Source organism: Gorilla gorilla, chromosome 22 (assembly GCF_029281585.2).
Source record: "Gorilla gorilla gorilla isolate KB3781 chromosome 22, NHGRI_mGorGor1-v2.1_pri, whole genome shotgun sequence".
Classification (NCBI taxonomy): Eukaryota; Metazoa; Chordata; class Mammalia; order Primates; family Hominidae; genus Gorilla; species Gorilla gorilla.
This window is the reverse complement of record NC_073246.2, coordinates 16,990,734-17,017,791: the sequence shown is the minus strand read 5'-3', so window position 1 is coordinate 17,017,791 and position 27,058 is coordinate 16,990,734. Positions and strand designations below refer to the sequence as shown.

The 27,058-nt window shown below is 35.5% G+C and overlaps 1 protein-coding gene across 7 annotated transcripts in view; it reads left to right on the top strand.

The window, feature by feature from the left end:
• NRIP1 (nuclear receptor interacting protein 1) overlaps window positions 1–27,058 on the top strand; it is a 216,895-nt gene that overhangs the window by 40,965 nt on the left and 148,872 nt on the right. For 5 of the 7 annotated variants that reach the window (XR_010132420.1, XM_055373974.2, XM_031005226.3 and 2 more), the window contains one exon: window positions 10,270–10,392. The exons of the other annotated variants lie outside the window; for them this stretch is intronic. The gene's annotated coding sequence lies outside the window, so the exon portion shown is untranslated. The remainder of the gene's footprint in view (window positions 1–10,269; window positions 10,393–27,058) is intronic. 7 annotated transcript variants of the gene reach the window in all.

Here is a 27,058-nt window from a genome sequence, read left to right as displayed (position 1 = left end):
CACATACAATAACAAGAACAATACAGATCTAGAGCTTTGGCTGGAATTCCCCATACCACATCATTTCTTCCACTCCACAGTGACACCCACCTCATCCTGCTTGAGCTCTCTGACCCCTCTTATTAGGGCTACCCCCTCTCTATTTTGCCCATTTTTAATTAAAATGTTATAGGACACACACACACAGACACACACACACACACACACACACATTCTGGATACCAAAGTTTTGTGTGTGCGTGTATATGAGACAGAGTGTCGCCCAGGCTGGAGTGCAGTGATGCGTTCTCAGCTCACTGCAACCTCCGCCTCCTGGGTTGAAGCAATTCTCCTGCTTCAGCCTCCCTAGTAGCTGGGATTACAGGTGACTGCCACCACACCCAGCTAATTTTTGTATTTTAGTAGAGACGGGGTTTCACCATGTTGGCCAGGCTGGTCTTGAACTCCAGACCTCAAATGATCCACCCACCTTGGCCTCCCAAAGTGCTGGGATTATAGGCGTGAGCCATCACACCAACCCCCAATGTTTTTGGCAGTGTATTTTATGGTGTTGTTCATTTTTCATCTTCTGTTGTATTTTTGATGAATGAAGTTTTCAATTTTAATGTATTTGAATTTATTAATCAACGCTTTGCGTATAGTTAACCCTTTCTGTGTCTTAAGGAAACGTTTCCTACTATGAGATCATAAAGATATCCTCTTATATTTTGTTTTAAAAATATTAAAGACATGCCTTCTCTATTTAAAACTTTAATCCCTCTGGAATTTATTGTTTATATGTTAGACATCAGGAATCCACTTTTGCCTCCACGATGGGTAACCAGTTGTTTCAACACTATTGAATGATGTCTCCCTTCTCTGGGGATCTAAAGTGTAACTTTTGTCAAATATTTTCTCTGTGTGATGATCTACTTCTCCAGCAATCAATTTGTTTTTCTCTTTTCCAGGAGCGCACTAGCTTAATTATTAGAACTTTATGATAAATTTTGGTATCTGGCAAGGCAAGTTTCCTACTATTTTCTTTTGGTGGTAGGATTTTTTCTCTTTCATGGGCTTTTGCTGCTCCATGCAAATTTTAGAATCAACTTATTAAACCTTTTACATTTTGATAGGCATTGCATTAAAGGCATTTGTTTAATTTGGGAAGAATTGTCATTTTACGATACTGAGTATTTATATAATAAACATGGTGTGTCATTCCATTTATTTGGATTATTTAAGTTTCATTGTTAATGCCTTCCAATATATTTTATTTATATTGAGCATGCAGTATTTACAAGTTACTTTTATTCCTAGGTATGCTTTGCTGTTGGATATTTTTTAAATGTTGTTTTCTATTTGTTACTGGTGTACAAAAATAGTTGATTTTATTTAAAAAAAGTATTCTAATATTTAGCCAGAATTAATTGAATATTAACAAACTGTTCTGATAAATGTGACATAACTTCAAAAGCACACAAGTAAGATTAGAGATCTAGGTTTTTACCCTGAAATTACTTTTGATGTTTTAATAAGTATTAGGTGAATAGTCATTTTTATAGCTTTATTGAGATATAATTTACATACTATAAATTCACCTGTTTAAAGTGTTCAGTTCCGTAGTTTTTATGTTCACATAGGTGTGTAACCAACACCACAGTCTTTTTTTTAACAGTTTCATGATCTTAAAAGGAGCTCCACACCTGTTAGCTGTCACTCTCCATTTCCATCCCTTCCCACCCCAGCCCTAGACAACCACTGATCCTTCTGTCTAGATTAATTTGCCTATTCTGTACATTCCATAGAAGTGGGATCACATGTGATTTTTAGTGATTGGCTTCTTTCACTGAGCGTAATAAAGTTTGACTATGTTGTAGCATGTGTCAGCACTTCATTCCTTTTTGTGACTAAATAATACTTCACTGTATGGATTTATCACATTTTATCTACTTATCAGTGGATGGACATCAGGTTTTTATTTCCCTTCTGTATATACACAGGAATGGAATTCCTGGGTCATGTCGTAACTTGATGTTGCTTTTTAAGGAGCTGTCTGTTCCCCTTAGTGGCTACACTGCATTTTACATTCCCACCAGTAGTGTATGAAGAAGGTGGATAGTCATCTTAATTCTACTTTTGCATTCTCCAAAGAGTAATTGTAATACATTAGGTTTATCTTAAAGTATGATTGTTATTTAAAATAATGAGAGAAGTGGCAGCGTATTTTACATCAGTCTCATTTTTTTCTTCAACTTTTATTTTAAGTTCTGGGGTACATGTGCAGGATGCGCAAGTTTTTTACATAGGTAAACATATGCCATGTGGTTTACTGCGTAGATCAACCCATCACTTAGATATTAAGCCCAGCATCAATTAGCTATTCTTCCTGATGCTCTCCCTCCCCCCGCACCTCCCACCCAACAGGCCCAGTGTGTATTGTTCCCCAGAAGTGTGTCCATGTATTCTCATCATTCAGCTCCCACTTTTAAGTGACAACATACAGTGCTTGGTTTTCTGTTCTGCGTTAGTTTGCTGAGGATAATGGCTTCTATCCATGTCCCTGCAAAGGACATGATCTCATTCCTTTTTATGGCTGCATAGTATTCCATGGTATATATGTACCACATTTTCTTTATCCAGTCTATCACTGATGGGCATTTGGGTTGATTTCATGTCGTGGCTGTTGTGAATAGTGCTGCAGTGAACATACATGTGCATGTGTCTTTATGATAGAATGATTTATAATCCTTCAGGTATATACCCAGTAATGGGATTGCTGAGTCAAATGGTATTTCTGCCTCTAGGTCTTTGAGGACTTGCCACGCTGTCTTCCACAATGGTTGAACTAATTTACACTCCCACCAGCAATGTAAAGTATTCTTTTTTCTCCACAGCCTTGCCAGCATCTGTTGTTTTCTGACTCTTTAATAATCACCATTCTGACAGGCATGAGATGGTTATCTCATTATGGTTTTGATTTGCATTTCTCTAATGATCAGTGATGTTGAGCTTTTATATCTATATTTGCTGGCCGCACGAATGTCTTCTTTTTAGAACTGTCTGTTCATGTCTTTGTCCACCTTTTAATGTTTTTTTTCTTGTAAATTTGTTTAAACTCTTTGTAAACTCTGGATATGAGACCTTTGTCAGCACATCAGACTCATTTTAAATAAATTTATGATTTTGTATGTAATATATCATTTTTATTTTTGTTTTTCATGGCTTTATTTAGGTATAATTTACATGTATCAAGCAATTCATCCACTGCAAGTGTTCAGTTGGAAGGTTTTGAGTCAATGCACTCAGATGTTGCAGCCATCACCACAGTCCGGCGTTAGGACATTTTCATGTCTTCACAGAGTCCTTCACGCCCATTTCCAATCTCTGCTGTCCTCTCCTGCCCCAGGAGGTGATCTGCTTTCTCTACATACAGTTCAGCTTTTTAAGACATTCCATATATAAATGGAATCATACAATATAGATATCTTTTTGGAATCATACAATATAGATATCTTTTGTATTTAGCTTCTTTCACTAAGCATTAAGTTTCTGAGGTTCATCCTTGGTGACGTGAATCATTAGTTCATTCCCTTTTTTTGTTGGTTACACTTTATGCTTGCCTTTAATAGTTGATGGGCATTTGTTTTGTTTACAGTTTTTGGTTATTATGATTGATGCTGATATCACCATTTGTATGCAGATTTTTTGTGGACATATATTTTCATTTCTCTTAGGTACTCCAGTGTAAAATTAGTGGGTCATTGCAAGGTTATACATTCATGTATGTTTTAAACTTTTTGAAAAACCACCAAACTGTTTTTCAAGTGGTTATGCCATTTTTACATTCTCACCAGCAATGGAGGAGAGTTTCAGCTTCTTCCTGTCCTCCCCAACCTTTGAGTTTTTTCAGTCTTTTTTTTTTTAATATAGCTATTCTAGTGAGTGTGTAATGGATTCTCATTGTGATTTTACTAGTATTTCATGTCTTTAGTGGATGACAATGAGCATCTTTTTATGTGTTTACTAAACATTCACATGTCTTCTTTGGTGAAGTACCTTTAAATCTTTAGTCCATTAAAAACAATTTGGTTAGTTTATCTTATTGCTGACTTCAAAGGGTTTTAAAATATGCTGTATAGTATATCTTCATCAGTTATATGATTTGCATATATTTTCTTCCATTCTGTGGATTGTCTTTCAATTTGATGACATTCCATTTTTCATTTTTTTAAATGGATTATGCTTTTGTTTTCCTATTTAAGGAATATTTCTGTAACTTAAGGTCATAAGAGTTTATCCTATTCCTTCTTCTAGAAGTTGTGTTTTAATTTTTACAGTTCAGACTATAATCCATTTTGAGTTATTTTTGTATGTTGAGAGATACAGGTTTACACTTAATTATTTATTTTCACATATGGATATCTAACTGTACCGCACCATGTATTAAAAAGACTATTATTTTAATTGCAGTGGCATATTTGTCGAAAATCAAATGACTATGAATGGGAGTTTATTCTGAACTCTATTCTGTTCCATTGTCTATATGTGTATCTTTATAGCAGGACCAACACTGTTGGTTACCATATAGATTTATAGTATGTTTTGAGATTAGGTAAGTTTAAGTCCTGCAGCTTCATACTTTTTCAGAGTTGTTTCACTATTCTTGGTATTTTATACTTTCATATATATTTTAGGACCAATTTCTAGAAAAAGATTACCATGGCATTTAGGTAGATCAATGTAGGGAGAATTGACGTCTTAGTAATATTGGATCTTTCAATCAACTGAATCTTTGTTCCAATAAACAAGTCTTCTTTAATTTCCCTCAACAGTGTTTTGTAGTTTTGAGTGCACATGTTTTACTCCTGCCTCTGCTTCCCAAAGTGCTGGGATTACAGGCGTGAGCCACCGTGCCCAGCTGCATTTCTTATATACTGGCAACAAACCATCCAAAAATAAATTCCATTCAGCCACAAGAGTAACAAAAAGAATAAAGCTTAAGAATAAATTTAATGGCCAGGTGCGGTGGCTTATGCCTGTCATCCCGGCACTTTGGAAGGTCTAGGTGGGTGGATCACCTGAGGTCAGGAGTTCAAGACCAGCCTGACCAACACAGTGAAATCCCGTCTCTACTAAAAATACAAAATTAGCCAGGCATGGTGGTGCATGCCTGTAATCCCAGCTACTTGGGAGACTGAGGCAGGAGAGTTGCTTGAACCTGGGAGGGAGAGGTTGCAGTGAGCCAAGACTGCATCATTGAACTCCAGCTTGGGCGACAGAGTGAGACTGTGTCTCAAAAAAAAAAAAAAAAAGAAAAGCAGTTGATTGTGGATCTTGTCATAAACCTTTCTGAACTTTTTTTTTTATTATTTATTTTGGGTTTCTTGTAGAGTCCTTAGAGTTATTGGCAAGCAAGATCATGTTACCTGCATATAAGGATAATTTTGACTTCTTTTTCAGTCTATCTTTATATTTGTTGCACTGAGTAGACATCAGATATCCTTGTCTTCTTCAGATCTTAGGTGGGGAAAGCATTCAGTCTTTCACCATTAGTATGATATTAGTTGTAGGCAATTATCTTAGAAAGGAAAGATTGTTTTAACACTGAAACAATTAATATAATAATTATATATATTATAAATATAATAATATATTATTAATAGACTAAAAGACTAAAAACCCACATAAAAGAGTAAAAACTCACATAATTATCTCGATAGATACAGGAGAAATCATTTGACAAAATCCAACACATCAGTGATAAAAGCAAACAAACAAAACTCAAAAACTACACATAGGGAGGAGGGAATAGCAGCTGTATTATATACTACAGCTGTATAATAATTAATAGTGGAAGGTGGAATTTTTTCTCCGTAAAATGGGGACAAAGCATGAATGTTTGCGCTCACCACTTCTTTTCAACACTAGACTGGAAGTTCTAGCCATATTTTTTCTCATTGTAATGTTTATGCAGCCTATTTTGGAGCATGTGGAAATATTAAGGGAAAATAACCCCAACTCCTTTTCCTACCATCTAGAATATCACTGTTATCATTGTGTTCTCTGTCCCTTCAGTATGGTGTGTGTGGGGTAACACATTAAAAAACAAATTTGAGATCGTACTTTATGCTCACATCTCTGACCTAATTTGTTACCATTTTTTTCCTTGCTCATTACTACCTACTTTGGTCATCTCTCAGTTCCTTAAGCAGGCACGTCCTTTGCATACACTATTTCTTTTATTGGAAATTCTCTTCACTTTATTCTTTGTATGACTAGGGCCTTCTCAGCTTAAATGTCATTTTCTCAGAGAAGCTTTTGCTTTTCCTTATCACTTTATGTAAAGTAGCTTCCTCTCTACCTCTTGCTTTGTTTGAAATCTTCAATTATTTTATTTTCTGTTTGCTTCTTTCCTGTCTCTTTCCCATGGGAACTGTGTTCGTCTTATTCATGTTGTAATTCCAGCACCTAGCATAGTGTCTAGCCTTCTAATTTGTTTAGCAATTTGTTCAACTCAGATGAATAGTATCTTGCTTTCTTATCATTGTATTCTGATAATTTTACCACATTATTAAATAAATGGATGTCTTTGAAAACATCCATTTTAAAGATTGTATAATATTTCATAATATAATTACGATGAAGTTATTTAAAATTTTATTCATTAGACATGCCTCTTGTCATGATTCAAAACACATCTGGCATATTCAGTTTCACTGACTTGAACTGAAGGCTAATTTACTCACTTATTAATATAGGAAAACTTTAAGTATTAATGTTAGAGTAGTTTATTTTATGTTATCTTTTGTTGGTTTTATTTAAATATTCTTTTAATTTATCTTTTGTGTGGTCATATATTTGTCTCATAAGGACAATGTCTTAATAGAGACCAACCATTAACATAAACAATTCTAGAATGTGACAAAATATCAAATACACATTGTGGGCTTGGAATACTTTTAACTTTTTACATGGAAAATGTAGGCTCATTAAGTTCATATGCTAGTACCAAGTATTTTGCATTACCTGAATTGAGACCATTGTAGATGAACAGTAGTAGAGAAAAATCAGAATTTATTTTCCAGAGAACTGTCAAGGCCCTGTCTTTTTCCAAAATACTGGGATTTGAATTCCACCTCAGTCTCTTATTGGCTTTGTGATTTGGGGTAACTTAAATCCAGTTTCCTCATCTACAAACTGGGGATGATAATAATCACCTTACAGGGTTTTTTTAAGATTATATCTGTAAAAGGCTTATTGTTATGTTTGAGACATAGTAATTGCTCATTAAACTATAGTTATTACCTGTTAAGTCTCTTAGTTCTGGGAGTGTTGGTAAGAGTAGTAGCTGTAAGGATTCCTCATGGTGTCATCAACAGATAATGACCAGTTCATTAATAATGTTTCTCTAAGTTGGGCATCGTGGTGCACACCTGTAGTTCCAGCTACTTGGGAGGTTGAGTTGGGAGGATCATTTGAACCCAGGAGTTTGAGACCAGCCTGAGCAACATAGCGAGATCCTCGTCTCTAAAAATAAAAATAATAATGATAATAATAATGTTCCTCTAGAGATATTTCCTTTTACCCTTCTCAGGAGTTGGTGGTTTTCTTTATAGAATATGCCAGTTTGTAGGGTTTCTTATCTATATACCTAGACCAAAAAAAGATTTAGCCCGCAAGTTCACATTTTAAAGTGCTAGTAATCAATTTATAGATTACTATTTGCAGCATTCTCTTTCCTTCCTTCCTTCATTCTTTTTCTTTCTTCTTTTCTTTCTTTCTCTTTTCTTTCTTTCTTTCTTTTCTTTCTTCTTTTCTCTCTCTCTCTCTTTCTTTCTTTCCTTCCTTCTTTCCTTCTTTCTTTATTTGACGGAGTGTCGCTCTGTCGCCCGGGCTGGAGTGCAGTGGCGTGATCTTGGCTCACTGCAAGCTCTGCCTCCCAGGTTCACACCATTCTCCTGCCTCAGCCTCCCGAGTAGCTGGGACTACAGGTGCCCGCCACCACACCCAGCTAATTTTTTTGTATTTTTAGTAGAAATGGGGTTTTACCTTGTTAGCCAGGATGGTCTCGATCTCCAGACCTCATGATCTGCCCATTTCGGCTTCCCAAAGTGCTGGGATTACAGGTGTGAGCCACTGCGCCCGGCTAGCGTTCTCAACTATAGTTATGGTTACTTTCTTGTTCCAACTTTAAAATAAAAGGTTATAATCTTTTTTCAAGAAGGAAAAAAGGTAATTGAAAACTTGAACAGTTAAATTCTACTGGAATTTCAGTGAGTTGGTAGATAATGTTGATAACGGGAAGATGGGCGTGCCTTGAGTATTGCTTCAGAGACTGGGGATTGGAGACTTCAGAAATTACCAAGGTCCCTACCACATTCTAATAGGAGTACTCATGTAATTACAAATATGGTTATTGTTAAGTTGATGTGTGAATCACATCCTTCTAGGTATATATAATCAGGGCAAGTGATTGTTTCCTACTCTTCTTAGAATTCCTATCTGAATTTATAGTCAAGATTTGATTGAGTCCAAGATCTATAATTTGGGGCATATGACTTAACCAGCCCTGCTCAGTATCTGTTGCTCCTCTATGAAATGGAATCTCTGCTCATTTCACTGAGTTGTGAAAATCAAATACAGTCATGTCCATGATAGCATTTTGTAACTGGTAAAGCATTACTCAATTAACGATGCTCCCATTTATGTGTCAGACCTGTCTCTTTCCCACAGCTATTTAGTAGGGTGCTGCTGGTGGCCGTGTGATAGCTCAGAACTACATCTATATTGTGCACTGCCTCTTAGGAGTTTTATACTTGTATTAGGGAGTGGACAATTTTAGATTTTTTCCTATTTGCATCATTTTATTTGTGTTGTTTGTTAGAAAAGTAATATGAACCTATGTATTTACTGTAGAGAAATTAGAAAATGCAAATCAGCAAAAAGAAAAAATAATAATTACCTCTAAATGCAGAAATAATTACTGCATTTACTTTTGTTTAAAACAAAAATTCAATTATGCTGAAATAATGTTGTTTCCTGTTTTTATCACTTATATAGTATATAATTTCATATAATTTAATTTTCTTGTATAATATTTTAATGACTACATAATATTCCATGATGTAATATACTGTAGTTTATTTAACTATTTCTAATTTTTTCATTTTGACATTTTATGGCTGTATACAGTGCACTGCACAAATATAATAATATGTATTTTGAACATCCTTATGGCTAAATATTTACACCTATCCTCCATGATTTTTTTAATTAGGATAAATCTTAGACATGGAATTGCTGCATCAACGGACATGTAACATGTTAAGGCATTTAATTTTTGTTAGAGTTTTATCGAGGTATAGTTGATGAATAAACTGCACATATTTAAGAAACAATCTGACAAATTTTGACATGTGTGTACACCTGTGAAACCATCACCACCATTAAGATGACATTTCTTTGTAATCCCTCCCTTGGGCATCCTTCATCCCCAGGCAACCCCACTGATCTATTTTCTTTCACAATAGATGAATTTGCATTTTCTGGAATGTTATCCAAATGGAGTCACACAAAATATGTTTATTTTTGTCTGGCTTCTTGCACTCAGGGTAATTATTTTGAGATTCATCCATATTTATTTTCTGTATGTGTTGTGTGTATTCTGTTTTGATACTGAGTAGTAAAATTATATTGTATGGATATACCATATGATTCATTCACCTATTGATGGGCATTTCAGTTGTTTCCAGTTTTTGACTATTAAAAATAAATCTACTTTGGGCATTGTGTAAATCTTTTTATGGATATATAGGGCATTTGATATTTATTACCAATTTTTTTGCTGCAAAGATTACATACTTGGTATTTTGAAACTGAAAAAGTTCCATATAAGAAAACTATAGCTATTCTTTTTTTTTTTTTTTTTTAAGAAATACACGTTTAGGAGGATTTATAATTTTTTGTATGTAAATTAATTAATTTAGCACAGCACGCTAAGAAATTTGAAATTAACAAAGGTTAATAAACACATCCTAGCAACTGTAAACCTTTTTCACAGCTTATTTTGTTGAAGCAGCTACTTTTATCGATTATTACCTGGAAAGCAGAGATCTATTGCTTTCTGTTAATGAACGAGCATTCATAAACAATTGATATTTTTCTGTCAAATGACTACTTTTGCATTGAACTTGAACAAGAAAAGGTAATGGGATAAGTTGAACTTGATCAAAAGGTATTCCAGAATCTGGTTTGGAATAGATGCCAAACTATCTTTTCCCTCTTGTTAAGATGCACACTTGACTGAAGGAGGACAGGGAATCTGAAGACTCCGGATGACATCAGAGCTACTTTTCAACAGCCTTCTCAATTTTCTTTCTCAGAAAGCAGAGGCTCAGAGCTTGGAGACAGACGGTGAGAATATTTTTTTCCTGAGTTCTTAAGGCTTAATCATTATGACTTTAATATATTTCAGACAATTCTTTCTCGGTTATAAATTAGCTTATAATTCAAAATATGTATTATGTACTTCATCTGTGCAAGTTATTTCATCAGGCAATGTGGTTTAAAAAATGAAAGAGATACAATCCTTCCTTTAAGGAACTTATATGGAAAGAATAAATGTAGATAAATAATGTAATCAAACAGTAAAAGAGGTTAAATGCTGTAAGAGAAATGGAGAAAAATATTCTTGAGAATTCAGTGTGTAGATTACTTCTGGAGAGAGGAATTGGAAAGCTTGAAAGAAGAAATAGTATTTTTGTTGATAACACTTAATTCGATTTATCAAACACCAGAGAAAATGGACAGTTAATACAAATCCTAAAATAGCAATCCCTGATTTCAGATAAAAAGTTAATTACCGTTTTGAGGAAAAATAGAAGCATGTTTGATTATTGTGTGTTTATTATAGTATAGGCCAGTGATTACTTTTGGAATTATTAAAATTCCTCTTACAAAGGAAAGAGCATTATTAGCATTTCTGAGAAATGATAAAGTAATTGGATTAAATTAACACAAGTAGGTGGGCAGAGCAACAAAAAAGACGATGAGCGAGTGGTTAATTCTACTTGGATTAACACTCCTGTTTTCTAGTATAGCTACAACCTAAATGAATTTGTCATGTCTTAAGCTCTTGGACCTTATGCTGCTTATTTCTGGGAAGGAGAAATCCAAGTGAACTAGGTAAAGGCATAATGATTGATTATTGTGCTCATAATCAGTTGTGAATAGTTCAGTTTCATCTAGCTAACTGAAAAACTCTGGTCAGAGAGAGAGAGCAGATACAGCATGCTGAAATTCACCATGTTTTATCTGACCACAGTGTTTCAAAAAGGGAATGGCAACTTTGAGCCAAATTTGCTCTTTACCTGTAGGCCTCATATGGATAATCCTAACTGCTTTTTCTTCACTATTCTGATAATGTTCAGAAAACCTAGTAATGAAGTTATTTTAATCACCCACTTAAATGCTTAGCTTTTCTTGTAATTTCATCAAGAAAATCTTTAAAACGTTATTTTTTAAAAGACTGCATAAAATTACTAATAATTATTTGGTTGCAAGTCACTTTTCATATATTCATTTATTTTTTTACCTATAATTGGAATTTAAAATCAATGACGCAATTATTTGTAAATACTACAATTTTTTTATTCAGATATAATTAGGTGTTAATCACTGGTTGGCAGTCTGAAATCTGCTTTTATATTTGATGAAACAGTTGATATTGAACCCCATTTCTGAACTTCTAATTCTATTAAAATTAACATTATAATCATGCATATTCCTGTGACCGCCCCGCCACAAGATATGATTGGTTTGTTGTTGTTCTTAATTTTCAACACCTTTGTTTTACCACGTAGCCAGAATGATAAGCAATGCTCACTGGATTCAACTAAGAGTTGGATAAGTAAATTATAGGTAGCCATCTGGTAAATATACACAGCCAATGAGTTGTTCTTAGAAAATTGTCAAATTTAGATTTTTCTTCCATATTAAAAAAAAAGACAGCCAGGCATGGTGTCTCACACCTGTAATCCCAGCACTTTGGGAGGCCAAGGTGGGCAGATCACGAGGTCAGGAGTTCAAGACCAGCCTGACCAGTATGGTGAAACCCTGTCTCTACTAAAAATACAAATATTAGCCAGGTGTGGTAGCACGTGCCTGTAGTCCCAGTTACTTGGGAGGCTGAGGCAGGAGAATCACTTAAGTCGGCAGTCGGGGTTGCAGTGAGCCAAGATCGTGCCACTGCACTCCAGCCTGGGTGACAGAGAAAGACTCCGTCTCAAAAAAAAAAAAAAAAAAAAAAGACATTATAATGTATAGTGAACAACTTTGAAAACTAAAAATTTATAAAAACAAATTACTAGTAGTGATTTTCTATATTCCTTTCACATTTTTTAAATGTTTTTAGATTTTAAAGATGATTATGTCAAATGTGTTTTTTCTAAAACATGTTGTGTTAAATATGTTTTCCTTTTAAATGAACAGTCCATGGTCAAATAAGCTTGGGAGATGTTGGGTCAAAGTATAGAATGTCTTTTCAATATGCCTTTCATTAACCAGTGGACTGTGTCTCCAAAAGGAGGATCTGGTATGTCTCAGGAGATGAGTATTTGACAAGTTGAGGATTCTAAACTAATGTTTTATGAGGTTTTTACTATAGTTTGTCATACCCTGCAAAACACTCATGTTATATTTTTAAGTATAGTAATTTTTTTTGACTGAAAGCTCAAAGATAATGATTGGGAGGAAAAAGGATGTAATTAATTGAATATTGCAAACTAAATAAAGAATGAAGTGTTTAAAAAGCCTTTTAGTGTCTTAGGCCATGTTTCCCTTGCTCTTTTGTTAGCTCCTTCTTTTGAAAGAGATACAATTATCATATGGAGTAACTAACAAAATGAATTCACCCTTTTTTATATTTTATAGGACTTTATATACTTTCTGTGTTGTTTATCTCAGTGTATATTTCTTAGCTAATTTTGATAAAATTGCTGATACAAAAACAGAGAATATTTTGGGTAGTGTTAACTGAATGATCATAAATCAATTTAGCTTAAACATTTGAATATACTAATTTTCTCTAATGGAATTTTTATTGTTATATGTCATGGTTTTCCACTAGGACGAGTTCTCTATTGTACGTTTTTCTAGTTTGATTAAATTTTTGACAACTATTGTAGTAGAATAGATGTCTTGAGTTTAAAACTTTCCTGTCAGACATAAAATATCTATGTAAAATTATTTTTTAAAAAAGGGCCAGTACTCTGGGCGTGGTGGTTCACACTTGCAGTCCCAGCACTTTGAGAGGCCGAGGCGGGCGGATCACGAGGTCAGGAGATCGAGTCCATCCTGGCTGACATGGTGAAACCCTGTCTATACTAAAAATACAAAAAATTAGCTGGGCGCCATGGCGGGCACCTGTAGTCCCAGCTACTCGGGAGGCTGAGGCAGGAGAATGGCGTGAACCCGGGAGGTGGAGCTTGCAGTGAGCTGAGATTGCGCCACTGCACTCCAGCCTGGGCGACAGAGCAAGACTCCATCTCAAAAAAAAAGTGCCAGTACTGATGAGCTGGGTTACGAGGTTGGTAAAGTAGGCTAATTGTATACATGGAATGCCTGTCCAACTTCATAAAACACTCCTCAAAGTCATATTTTTTTTTATTTGTTTAAGAAATAACTCTTTGTAAAATGTGTTTAAATTTTCACACCAGATTTTTAGTAGAAACATGATGCTGGTGAAAGAAAGATCAATTTATAATCTGGGTGAGTTGTCCTAGTTGGAATTAATTGCCGTAAACCAATTTGGCCTTCTCACTAGTGTTTTCCTGGCCTTGTGGATAACCCTGGTAAGAAAATCTGTATGCTTGGCTCAAATGAATCATTGTTAGTTTCCAGCATTGCTTCCATCCACTCTTAATTCCCTTTCTCACAGCCAGCCATCTTCGTTCAGAGTCTTATCATTTCTCATCTGGAGCTCTTGTGCTGGCAGGCCTCTTTACTGACATCCTTGTTCGAGTCTTTCACAACCACCAGATCTTCCTAAAACTCCAGCTTACTTGTGTTACTTGTCTGATCAAAAATAATGTAGCAATTGCAATAGCATAATGAACATAGAAAAGTAATAGACCTTCCTTAATCCTAACTTACTGTTACTATGGGAAACATTAATACAATTAACATTTTTTAAATTTGATATCTTTAAAGAATTGACTTTTCCTTAAGTCTTTTACTTAGTATCTTAATTGATATAACTTACGTTGTTTGGGGAGGAAGATCCCTACTAGACTAAGCCTCCATATCAACTCAGATTTTATAAAGTCGCTATATGCGAAGCCTCCATATCAACTCAGGTTTTTTTTTTCCTCTTCCATGAAAGGTTTCAAATGAAGGAATCAAAATAATTTTAAAAGTGTTGATCAAACTGTCAATACACCTTCTCTTCTTACACAGACCCTGGTCTTTTTTCACTGAAATTAACTGTTGTGAACCTGATAGTCTCCTTGATTCTCTGCTACATTTGCCCTTCAACAATGTGGCCTGTGGTTTGCATATCTGAAAATTTTCTGATTCTAACGTCAGAGCTTATGCATTTTATTTAGATAACTAGAATTTCTTCATTCTGGATTAGAGGTATATGAGTAATTTTCAAACCTCGTTTGCTTCCTTTTTGCATTTATTTATTTAAAAAAATGTTCATAGTACAGTCTATGTAAGCTTCTAGCTTGAAGCTTTGTCTCCTGCTCTTGCCGCCCGTCTCTGCACCTCCTCCCCACCTGCCATCTTCTAGCCTGTCCTCCAAGCTAGTACTTCTCAAAATGTCTGCAGTAAAGGCCAATAATTTGTCTGTTTCTATTTTATTTTTTTTAGTAACTCACTTTTATTGTCTTTTTAAAAAGCTATATGACAGAAGTTTTTAACAAGACTACAAAATCTAAGTCCACATCTTTCATCATTAAATTTAATTATAACTTTTATAGAACATGCCATCAAATTATTTTGTCATATTCTATAAAAGTTTGTCATTACTGGCAATTTTTATTCTTGGAGGTGATTACTTAAAGTTTCTAGAACATAGTCTATGCCATTGTGCTTCCTGGACTGGGCTTATTGGTCCTCCTACTTTCTGAAGAATACTGAAGCTTCTTTTCTAATTGAGAAAGCCTTGTTTGCCCCTAGTCAGTTCACATGCAGCCTCTGTAGAGAAGAACCTTCACTAAAAATGGTGTTCCCTGTCTTACCACTCAGTCTTCTTCCAAAAATTGTGTCTTTCAGTGCTTTCTCCACTTTGTCCATGCCTTCTTTTTAGTAGCATCTCACTATGTTGTTGATCTGTTTTTTCCCGATGAGATTGTGAGGCCACTAAGGGCTGGTTTATCACTTAGTTATCCTTATAACTTCAGCTCTCAACAACATAGCAGCTTCTTTATAAATATTTGTACATTTGTTACTCCTTGTATGGTAAATTCAGAATAATAGCGACTCTAGAGATGGGAGATTTTTCATATCCTCCTTAGTTTACTCATCTTTTCAGAAAGTTCTTTCTTTTCTTTCCTCGTCTTGGTCTTAGGGACATTCTGCACAGAGAACAATATTTATCTGCCATAATTATAGTGGAAATTCTTGAAATTAGAAGAGATTATGTTTGAAGAAAACCAACATTGTACTTTTCAACTATTAATAGCAGCAGCTTTCAGACTTTTTGCTTTCAAGACAACTTTATATTCTTAAATTATCAAGGACCCAAGAGAGCTTTTATTTATGAGATTCATATCAACTGATATTTATCATATTAGAAATTTAAACTGAGAAAAAATTTAAAACAAGAGTTAACACAAGGATGCATTCCATGTATATAGCCTCTAGACAACTCTACTGTACACTTATGAAGGAATGATACCAAAAGCCAGATAACATTTAGTAGTATGAAAGTAGTCTTTTCCTCATGTGCCTCCTGAATGGGTCATGGCCACCCCTGGCATCCTTGGACCACCCTTTGAGAACTGCTGTATTACGGCAATTCGCTTGTCTAATTGCGAACAGAATCTTCTATATTTTTATTCCAATAATGTTAACCTTGCTTTTGTGTTTGTAGACTAATAAGTTTTTTTTTAATAACTGCACGGTGTATCATATTACCCACTTTTCTATTAATGTCTAGACCTAGAATGTGCTGAAACTTACTGCCAGCGTTGGCTTGGCAGCTGTAAGACAGAGATGCTTACTCAAGGAGAAGTCATTTTATTTGTGGATACTCAGTAAGGTCATTCCTAGTTTTGCCTTGTCAATTTCCCCCCTACCCCGGCTTTCAAGTCCTCTTTATGATTTGTGTACCTTCTAATACTTCTTCTACGGTGATTCACCCAACTCCAGAGGTTTCAGAGGTTTGGTCGTTTAAAAAAGTTTCACAAAATGAAGTTGATGTGTTATTTTGCAGGATTGAGTAGGCTTCCCCTCAAGTCTTTCGTTCTCTCCTTTGTGTGACCTTCCCCTCCGCTTGCCTCAACCTGATCCCTGATGCTGGCGGTCCTTTTCTGAGAGTACAGTCTGCTCTCTGGCAGATATTTACTTGGCCCTGGTGACTCCTGTTCTGTTTTACTCCCTACCCTCTTACCTTGGCTGATACTCTGTTAAATTCTTTCTGAGGTCTTAGCGGGACAGTCAGTCTCTAGAGTATCTGACGACGCTCTTCAAATTACATTGGTGCTGGGTCTTCCCTGAGGGTTCTGGGAATGCGTTGTGTACCTTTTAGCTGGATCGGAATACCAAGATGGCTGCTAGTTCCGACACTTGATTTACTGACAGCTTCATACTGTTTTTACTCATAAGTCTTTTTATTGTGTGATGATGTCATGCAAGCTGGAATTTGAGGACTTGATATCATTATGAGTGATCATCTAAAAACGTGAAGCTGATAGAATGTTGGGTAGTTTTTATTTTTTAATTCTGTGTCCTAAATGTAGTCGGGACTCAATAAATGTTTGCTGAGTTAATTTTTTTTCTCATTAGCGTTGGATAGAACTCTTAGCTCCAAGAACCACATTATAATTTAAGTCGGACATCTCTGTCTTATAGCCAAGGGAAATACGCTCTCACACTGTTCTGAAAAGGTACATGTTACTGTCTTAGTAAGCAAAACCCTTACCTAATACTTAATGAAGGTTGATAGTTCAAAGTACAAAATTCAGACTTCAAACAGGATCTGATTCTGACTCTTTAAAGCACCCCTGTAAGAATTACTACTTTTTTGAAACTTTGTAGAAATCATTTTTTTAGCACAGTGTTTATCAAACCTAGGCTTGAGATATAGTAATTATTTTTATCGTTTTTATCTTTGATTCAATAAAGTTGCTATGAAATAACACCCTATCTTATAGCACTGTTTATGTTAAACAAATTGGTTTTTAAATATTCAAAGCAGCCTTCATTGTTTCCAGAGCTGTCTTTTTCTTCAACTCTCCTGCCTTTGCCTTATTTTGACCATGGCAGTGCACTAACTGATCTACAGTTTCTTCTTCCCTCCAAGCTATCAACAACTCCCATAGCTTCTGGTTTTGTTTTTCTAATATGCTTTTAATAATACCATTGCTTGTAAGGAAACCCACCAGATAAAGGCCAGCTTCTTGGCATGGCCTTGATTCAAAGTCCTTGGTCCCAGTTGCATTTCCAGCCTAATCTCCACTCCCATTGGACTACCACACTTCCTGTGTCACACTCAGCTCTTCCTTGCCTTTGAGTGCTATTTCTGGACCCTAGAATGGCTGCCATTCTCTTCTGCCTGGCTAACCCTTACTCATTTTTTAACCATCACTGACCACCACCTGCATGTGTACATATGAACTAAAAACCTAGTTACAGCCTATCTGTGTTCCTAGAGCACTTTTTACATATTTCAGTCATTGCATTTAGCACAGTATATACTCTCTCTCCTTTGGCACAGAGACTAAGGAAGAAAATCACCGGCACTGTGCACTCTCGGGTCTTATTTACTCACTAGGTGTTATTACTCTGTCCTTTTCCTGTCCTGTTTAGGAAAACATACCTGAATCCAAGTGAGTGAAAGTGTGGTTATTACCCAAGTTATCTTGAATTTATTTAGTCTGGTTTTTTAAAGGGGAATAATTTGCAACCTCTTAGACCTTATTAAATTCTGTACTTAACACTAAATACTTACACTAAATACTCTTTAGAACTAATCATGACATACCTTATATCTGATGATGACAAACCAGCATGTTATAGATGGAGACACACTGATTTTAGCATATATTGTGATTTAAGCATTACAGCTGTTCGTTCCACCAGACTATTTATTTCTTGAAAGCCAGGACTATTTTATTCATCTTTTTCCTTTTGTTGTTCTAGAGTAATGATTTAAACATTTGCCTACTTTAGCTACTAAATTAAATTTTGAGAGCATTGCCAGGGAAGAATCAAACACCCTCTACTGGCATTAATACTTTCTCTTTTGGCCCATGCACTGGTAATGCTAAAACATCAAATGTCATGCTGATGTTTTTATAACAAGACCGAGATTACTTTACCTTGTTTTACTTGTGTTACTCACTATTCTAATGATTTTTTTTTTCCATCTTAAGAATGTATTCATCATGTTGGGAATAAGAAATTTAGTAAACATGCTATAATGTAATTTTCCTTACCTGTAATTTTAGTAAGCTATATGCAGTATGCATGAAGTTTGTGACTTAACCAACTAAAACCATGTATTTTTTTAAAAAATAAAAATTCTAGAGATAAATATTGATGGAAATATTTTGTAGTCTTAACCTATCACTGTGCTACAAATCTGAAAGATACAAATAGAGCTTTAAGTTTTACATTCACTACACTGAAATATAGTCAAGAAAGAATTCGACCTGAATTCTTTAATAAGCACAATGGAAGGGTTGTTTACTTTTGAGAACTAATAACTGCCCCATTCTTTGTGATTGTCTGCTTACATAATTTGTTATGAAAGAATGCTTCTAGGTAAACCCTCTCTCCAGAATGCTGGTGGTTTGTTCTATTCTGCCTGGGAAGGGTTAAGAGGAGACAACATCCTGTCAAAGACCTTGTTTTTAATTTTGCTTCTCACACTGGCACAGATCCTGCTAAGAGCAGCCCAGATTAGTTCGGAAAACCTTTGAAGAGATTTAAGATGTCCTTCAGCCAGTTTGAAGGTTTTTGTCTTGCAAATCCAGTACAAGGGCGCCTGCAGGCATCTCGACCCTTGCTGTGCTGCTGATGCAGCTCAAGGTCACACTAACCCGCCCTGTGACATTCAACAACAACAAAAAAAATTATGCGGTGAAACTGCCTCAGCGTTCAACCAACCAACAACTTCCTTTAGTGAGGAACTGAGGAAGAAGTCTTTTTTACCCCCCTTTTTCTTCTTTGGGGGGCTCTGTGAATTTTTGCTGTAGGAAATAATCCCGGATTTCTGGTGTGTGTGATGACAAGGTCATTTCTTAATTAGAACACATGTAAAGAACAAAGCTAAATGGCTTCAAAACAGCTTTGTAGTTGATGGAGAGGATTTAAATTATTTAAAGAGATAGTCACCCATGTATGATGGAAGCTGAATTCTAAAGGCATTAACTCCTTCATTCCTATCTATTTGTCATTGCTTTGAATTCCTTATGTCTGACTTTAGAGGGTTGCATTCTAAACTTAAGAGAATTTATAAATGCCCAGTTTTTAAATGATGAAATATAATTTATAAATCAAATTTTCAGATAAACTTTTCAGGGAGAAGTTTTCTCCCCATGACATCTATCTCCTAGAAACATTATCACATGGCTTGACTTAGGAACTAGGAATTACACACTTTTCCCTCTGGCAACTGTGATTTATTTATAATGTGTTGGAGGTGGGTGAGTAAAGTGCTTCTTTATTGCCTCACCTTCTCTCTTCCTCACTTTTATCCATTTGTGATTTAGAAGTCTAGTTAAGCAATTTTCTCCTGCCTCTTTAGAAATAACAGCACATATCATTCAGGTTTCTCAACTTTCAAAGAATTGATGTAGGAAGACCATCTTTTTTCTATGGAAAAAAAAAATTAATCTTAGTTAAAAATGGACTTTAAGAAAGTTGTTTCTGAACATGCATGACATTTTAAGGCACAATGAAACCATGTCCATGAACACTCAGTAGCCATATTGGATCTGCTCCCCTTGGTGGGGCTTGTTTCCCCATGTTCCTCCTTAGCTGCCTGCGAATGTTAACTACCAAATAAATTAGTTGGACGAAGTCCAAGTGCATTGGCTTTCTGTGCTTGAGACTTAATGTGTATCACCTCTGCAGGATTGGAGCAGAACGATCTAAGAGAGTAATTTTGTGGTTGATATTTTCTTTATGTGTATTATGTATAGAAGCACACATGGCAGTTATTTTTTTATCCACAAAATGACATTGTGTAGAGAAAGTTACCTTCAACATTATGATATTAGCAAAGCAGTTTTCTCAGAATTTATACCCAGTTGCTTTTTGACTGAAGTAGAATCAGGACAAGTACAATATTTTAAGTGTGATGATTTAAACTGATATTTTGGATTTTGTGGGCCACACTTAAGAAATTTGTTTGAGGGGATAACATGTTGGACTGTGTGAAAACAAGTTAGAATGAACTAGACTTATTATTCTGAAGGATTTTTCTCCTATTGAGAAACAATTTTGGGGGTCCATGAAATGAAAAGGTGTGTATATTAAGATACATATTTTTAGGTATGGGTATTTTAAAGATCTCAGGTTTGCAAAAAGAAAATATTGGAGGGGAAATCTATATGTGAGGAAATGGTTAGTGTGATTCATTGCATCCTGCCCTTGCCTGGAGTCTGGTGTGCCCTAAATGTCATGTATGACCCAAGCTCACCTGCTAGTAATTTCTAATTTACTGTCCTAATTCATCGATTTGTTATCACTAATTGTTCTTCATTTACTTCTGTGTAGTTTCCAGTACCTAAAGGGTTGAAAGGTTGCTGTAATTGGCACCCGCAGCTGCTCTTTCTTTTGACAGGGGATAATTTTGCAGCCTATGCTTTGTGTGACAGCTGCCTAATTGGGCATTCTCCCCTTGTAGCAAGCCTGCCTCCTCCAGCCTCCCTGCTGACAAATGGTGGTGGATTATAGATGAGGACACGCTGACCCGTTCGACCTTGCTGAGACAGCGGGGAGGGGCCTCCTGCTACTTGAGGGAAGCTTTAGGTCATTTAGAGGACAAGGTCATGAGCCAGGTGGAGAAATGACATGATATCACATGACAGTAGCCTGATGACACGGTCAGTGTGTCAAGGACAAATGCATCAGTATCGATTAAACATTATTGCAATACTTCATTGAGTCCCTAGTATTTCTTAATTGTTCCTACTGATTTTTTTTAAGAAATAGAAAAAGTGCAAAATGAGACACATGTATTTTAGCAGTGTTAAAGCAGTTGTTTACATGAAAACAGAACGGCTTAGGATGCCTCCTAATAAGTTTCTTCAGTTATTTAGAATATTTTGTTCTTAATTTTTGCTTAGTTTGCAGCCCCTTAACTATCAATACTTTTCAAGAGTTATTTGAAAATTAAGGCAGGCAAATTAAAATGTGGCAATGTATGTTGTTAAAAACTATTTAACAACTTCTGTCATTCGCCTACTCAATGACTAGCATACCTTTTCATATTTTGAATAAAAGAAAAATAAGCCAAGTGAAAATGTCTAATTGAAAAGAACACCAGAACTCTAGATTTATAAGATTAACAATACCACCGTGATGCCATAATTATGAAGTGTTAAAGGTGCTTTTTAAATAATTGTTGAGACCTGAAAATATTTTTCAAATAGCTTGGGATTATTCATAATGTAAATACTTCAAGATACATGAAAATCTTTTGTATGTCTTATTACTGGTAATGCACATACTTTTCTTGGTAAAGTAGACTTGAGCTATTACAATATATTTTTAAGTGTAAAATCTGAAGAATCCATGCAGTCTATTAACCCTATGTTAATACCTGAAATGATAAATTCATGTAAAACTGCGCTGGATAGTACAATTAAGAAAAATGCCTAATTTTAAAAATGGTTAACAGTTGAGTACAAAGAAGACTGATCATGATTCTCGTTTCTGGAAAAACAATTGTTGGGCACTGTTGAATCTAAGTCCTCAGTTCAACAGGAGGTAATTTTATGCCCCTGAGATTAAAAAAACGAGGCATGGTAAAGTGTGATGAATTAGTTCACCGAAGTAGACACATCTGTATTTTCATGGCACGTGTGTGTGCGTGGGTGCGTGTGTGTGTTTAATTTTGACCATGCTGTGCATGTGTTTAGCTGCTCTCAAACCCTGACTCAAGCTTGGTGGAGGTTTAATCCTGTGCCCTTGTACACGTATACTTGATTAGTAGTTGTGGTTATCTCAGCAGAAGACATACCGCCCTCCTCCTTGTATTGGTCGGGACCTGGGCATTAGGGAGTCAAGGCAAAGGAGAAAGAAAAGAGATTTTACATTAGTATTCTATGAAAGCCTTACGGTCTGCAGAACAAATTGATTGCTCCGGTGTACCTGTGCTTGGCACCACTGCTGTGAGAGAAAGGTAGGGCTGTAATCTGTTTTATTGTATTGCATATTGTGACACTCCAGGAATATTCAACATGCGCTCTTTCTAGGGCACGTGCTGTAAGTCTAAGTAAAGAAAAAGGAAATAAATGAATGGAGAGTATGTGAGAGCAGTGGGCTTCAGCTTTGTTTACTTCAGTCCAAGAGAGTTCATTCGAATAAGATAATTTTACTGAAAGCGTCACCAGGAACATAACCTGATTGATAATGAAACCCTGTAAAGTGTTCTGAGGCACTAAATCTGCTTCCCTGCTTGAAACATGTGAGGCAGAGATGAAATTCAAGCTAATACTGTAAGATTTTAACCATCAGATGGGAGCAGTCATGGAGGTGGTTATGGACATAGTTTAGAAAATTATTTTAAATTATCTTCAGTACATTATATTCTTAAAGATCCTACATAACATGGTGCAAAGGAAAGAGATTTTCATGAAAAAAAGAAAAGAAGTGGCCACTACACCACCTTGAACTATATTAAGAAATTAAGAAGTGTGTTGTTTACTTTATTCTTCTGCTAGCTTGATTTGCATAAACATTATACTGTTTTATTCTGTTGTAGAAAAGGAAATTGCACATTTCTTATAGTTTTTTTTTTTAATTCTGTGATTGTTACTCAAATAGAGACTTGTAGTGTACAATTTGGGATATTTGAGGTTACTTAATATGAAAGGAATAAATGCTTTAACATTTTATAAAGTGATTAAAATATCTGTGATAGGAATTAGACTCCTGGGCATTTTTAGGCATTCTTAAAATGTGGTCATAGCTGCACTTTTTCGGTTGTGTATAAATCTGTACTGCAAGGGAAGAAAAGAAATTCCTCTTGTCCAAGCCTCTTGCCATATGTGAACTGCAGGTGCCCTTTTCCCTCTTCTGTCCCCATCCTGATCCTTCGATTACAATCAGAACACTTGATTTAGGAGAGAGAGGAAGCAAAATACCTCATACTAATACACTGATGAAATGAAAGTTGTTTCCTATTGTTTACTTTTGTATTCTTGAAACTAGTATGTAGCTTTACGTTTTTTAGATTACATTTCACTTCCATTTAAATGTGTGAATAAGTGTTCTGTATGTAGTAATTATACGTCCTGAAGACATTCCGGAGATCTGTATAATCACAAGCTATAGACATTGGTCTAGACTGGCTTGCAGATACTTTTATAGAAAATGACCAAGTGAAGAAGCATTTTTAAGCACCTGTCAGTAATAAATATATCACTCTGTGACATAAAACATTTATTAAAATGAACTATTTGAGGTCATATTGTCTATAAAGGGGATGTTTTCAAAGAACTTTTGAACTCCCTTACAAAATTCAGACTATTACATTTTGTTTCAATTGGATATAGGCATCAAAATTATTTCTACTGTGTTTTTGTACACCTAGTTTTGTGGGTTTTTCTCTATTGAAAAAAACATATCAGAAATTGTAGAGGAAAAGTAAACTATGGAACTAAAAATCAGAATATTTTATTTTTCAGAATTAAACATGTTCTTTAAACTCTTTTTTACTTACAGTTTTTGATTTCGTAATTACTTTACAAATTTTGAAGATTTTAGAATCTTTCACTTTCTCAAAAGAAATACATGGCATGCACATGGTTAATAATTAGCCAAGTAAGATGGGGAAGTTAAAATAGGTTACCAAGTAGAGAAAATTGATATTTTCTTTTTTTTTTCTTTTCTTATTTATTTATTTTTTGATGGAGTGGAAGATTGTTTTAACAGGAAAGGACTATATTTTGTTTACCAAAGTATCCACAATGCTTAACACTGTACCTGGCATATAATAACTGCTTAATAAACATTTGCTGAACACATGAATAAGGAATACTCAACCACCCTCCCCTCTCACCCACCCCGATACATTCCTTTCTTCTCTCTTGGCTATTTGTGGTTTCAGTTTGTGCAGTGTTCATGGTAGTGAGTTTTTACATGAGTTGCTCTTTTGAAAGTACTCTAGGTATTGAAGGAACAGGAATCTCTCTGAATCGTGTTTATGGAATTGTTTTCCAGTCAGAGTAGTTCAAATGACTGAGTCTTAAAGTGTACTTCTTCCAAATGTGTGCTTCGAGTTCTTCTTCCCTTCAAATTGCCTCTATTCTTTCCCCTCATATGCAGATCTACTGTGTTGTTGAATTTTGTTAAGCTGTGAAATCTAATTCTTAGAGTTTCATCTTGTCAGTTTAGGTACATCATGCTTATTAACCAATATCAACAAATTATTTTAAACATCCAAGAAAATCACCAGTTAATTTTAGTCAGATATATCTAGGTACATTAAACTATAGAGAAAACAAACATTTGACATGTTATTATGGCTATTAATTTAAGCCATGAAATGGAAGACATTCATGAGAACAACTTTATGTGGGTGATACTTCCCTAAATTCAGTAAATGAGCATGCAGTGTTACTTGGTATCCAGTGTTAGCTAGGCTTGGACTGGAGTTCTTGAGCGGTAGGAACCTTAGGAATTATTATAAAGAGTTCGTTTAACTGATGAGAACACTGGGCTTTAGGCAAGTTCCTACTTAGCCACTGTTATAAAACTGCTTAGGACCTGAGCCAGGGCTAAAACACAAATCATCTAGCTTTTAAAAAAGTGATTTTTTTTTAACCTGGTATCAACTCTTTGTTCAATTTTATGCTTCTGAAATAATAATTGTTATGTTTATATTAGCCAAATTTTATTCCTGTAGCTGCAGTAAAGTTTATAACCAAATAGAACATAAATCAAAGCAAACTCACACACACAGAATTTTCAATTGCTCCCTATGGATGTGGACTCAGTAGACTTCTATGCCAAGAATGGGTGAAAACATATTTAGTATTATGAAGAAAGATATTAAAATTTGAGAAGAAAACTTTACATAAAATTACAGTGGCCAGGCATAGTGGTTCACCCCTGTAAGCCCAGCAGTTTGGGAGGCCGAGGTAGGAGGATTGCTTGAGCCCAGGAGTTCAAGATCAGTCTGGGCACCATAGTAAGACCCTATAGCTACTAAAAATTAAAAAATTAACTAGCTACTTGGGAGGTTGAGGGGAGAGGATTGCTTGAGCCCAAGAGTTCAAGGTTGTGGGGAGCTGTGATTGAATTACTGCACTGCAGCCTGGACAACAGAGCAAGAGCCTGCCTCTCCCTCTCTCTCTTTCTACGAGAGTTCACACTGGAATAAACTTGTGAATACAGTTGACCCTTGAACAATGTGGGGATTAGGAGTCCCAGCCACTGTGCAGTTAAAACATTTGCGTATAACTTTTGACTCGCTCAAAACTTAACTACTGATAGCCTACTGTTGACCAGAAGCCTCACCAATAACATTAAAACGGTTGATTGACATGTATTTTATATGTTATATGTATTATATACTGTATTCTTATGATAAAGTTAGCTAGAGGAAAGATGTCTGAAGAAAACCATAAGGAAGAGAAAATATATTCACTCTTTGCTAAGTGGAAGTAGATCATAATAAAGGTTTTATCCTCATCATCTTCACACTAAGTAGGCTAAGGAGTTGGTGTTGCTGTCTCAGGATTGGCAGAAATGGAAGAAAATTTGCTTATAAGTGGACCCACACAGTGCAAGCCAGCGTTGTTCAAGGGTCAACTGTAGCACATCACAAACACGTTATATAGTCTGTTGATATTTGATATCTGTGGCAGTGTTTTCTTTAATAATATAGTCATGGCTTTGCAGAGGAAGGCAGCCAATTGAGTCTCTTGCCATGTGGGGACTACCAAGGGGCAATGCTTGCCTCCTTCAGTGATAATTAAATGCTGACTTTTCAAGAAATTCAAGAAATATTCTAATTCAGATTGTTCATGGAGAGATTAGACTCCTGGGGTTGGAGCTGGGGTTTGCAGATAGGTCCCAGCGGTACATGTCAGATAAATATTCAGGTTAAAGACTGAGAAGGTCCATCCAAAATTCACATGCCTAGTTCAAGGTGCTGACAGACTTAGCTGTAGGTGGGTCAGGCCTTCAACCACGTGGGCTACATTCATGACTTGGTTTTATTTCCAGTAGAGAAATGAACAAGGAACTAGAGAAATGATCAGAAAGCCAAATTGACCAAACACAGAGATACTGGAGAAACTGCTAGACAGTAGCAGGGTGGTTTGGAGACGTGGCTGTCTCATGCTCAAAATTAAGTTTATAAGCTTACAAGTCATAGGGATGGTGGTAAAGTGTTTCTAACCCTTTCCCTCCAATTACTGGAAAATAAATCTCCAGGCCTGGTTCTTTAGTTCAACAGTTGGGCAAAGTGTGCAAGCAAATTATTTCACCTCTTTACACCACAGTTTCACCATCTGCAAAATGGGGATTATTTTAGTGTCTTCCTCTTTAGGTTATGAGGATTAAATGAGAAGACAAATGTATAATACCTGGAGTATATACAAATTATATATAAATTGTATATATAAATATATTTATGTGTATATATATAAATATAAAAATATATTTTTTCATA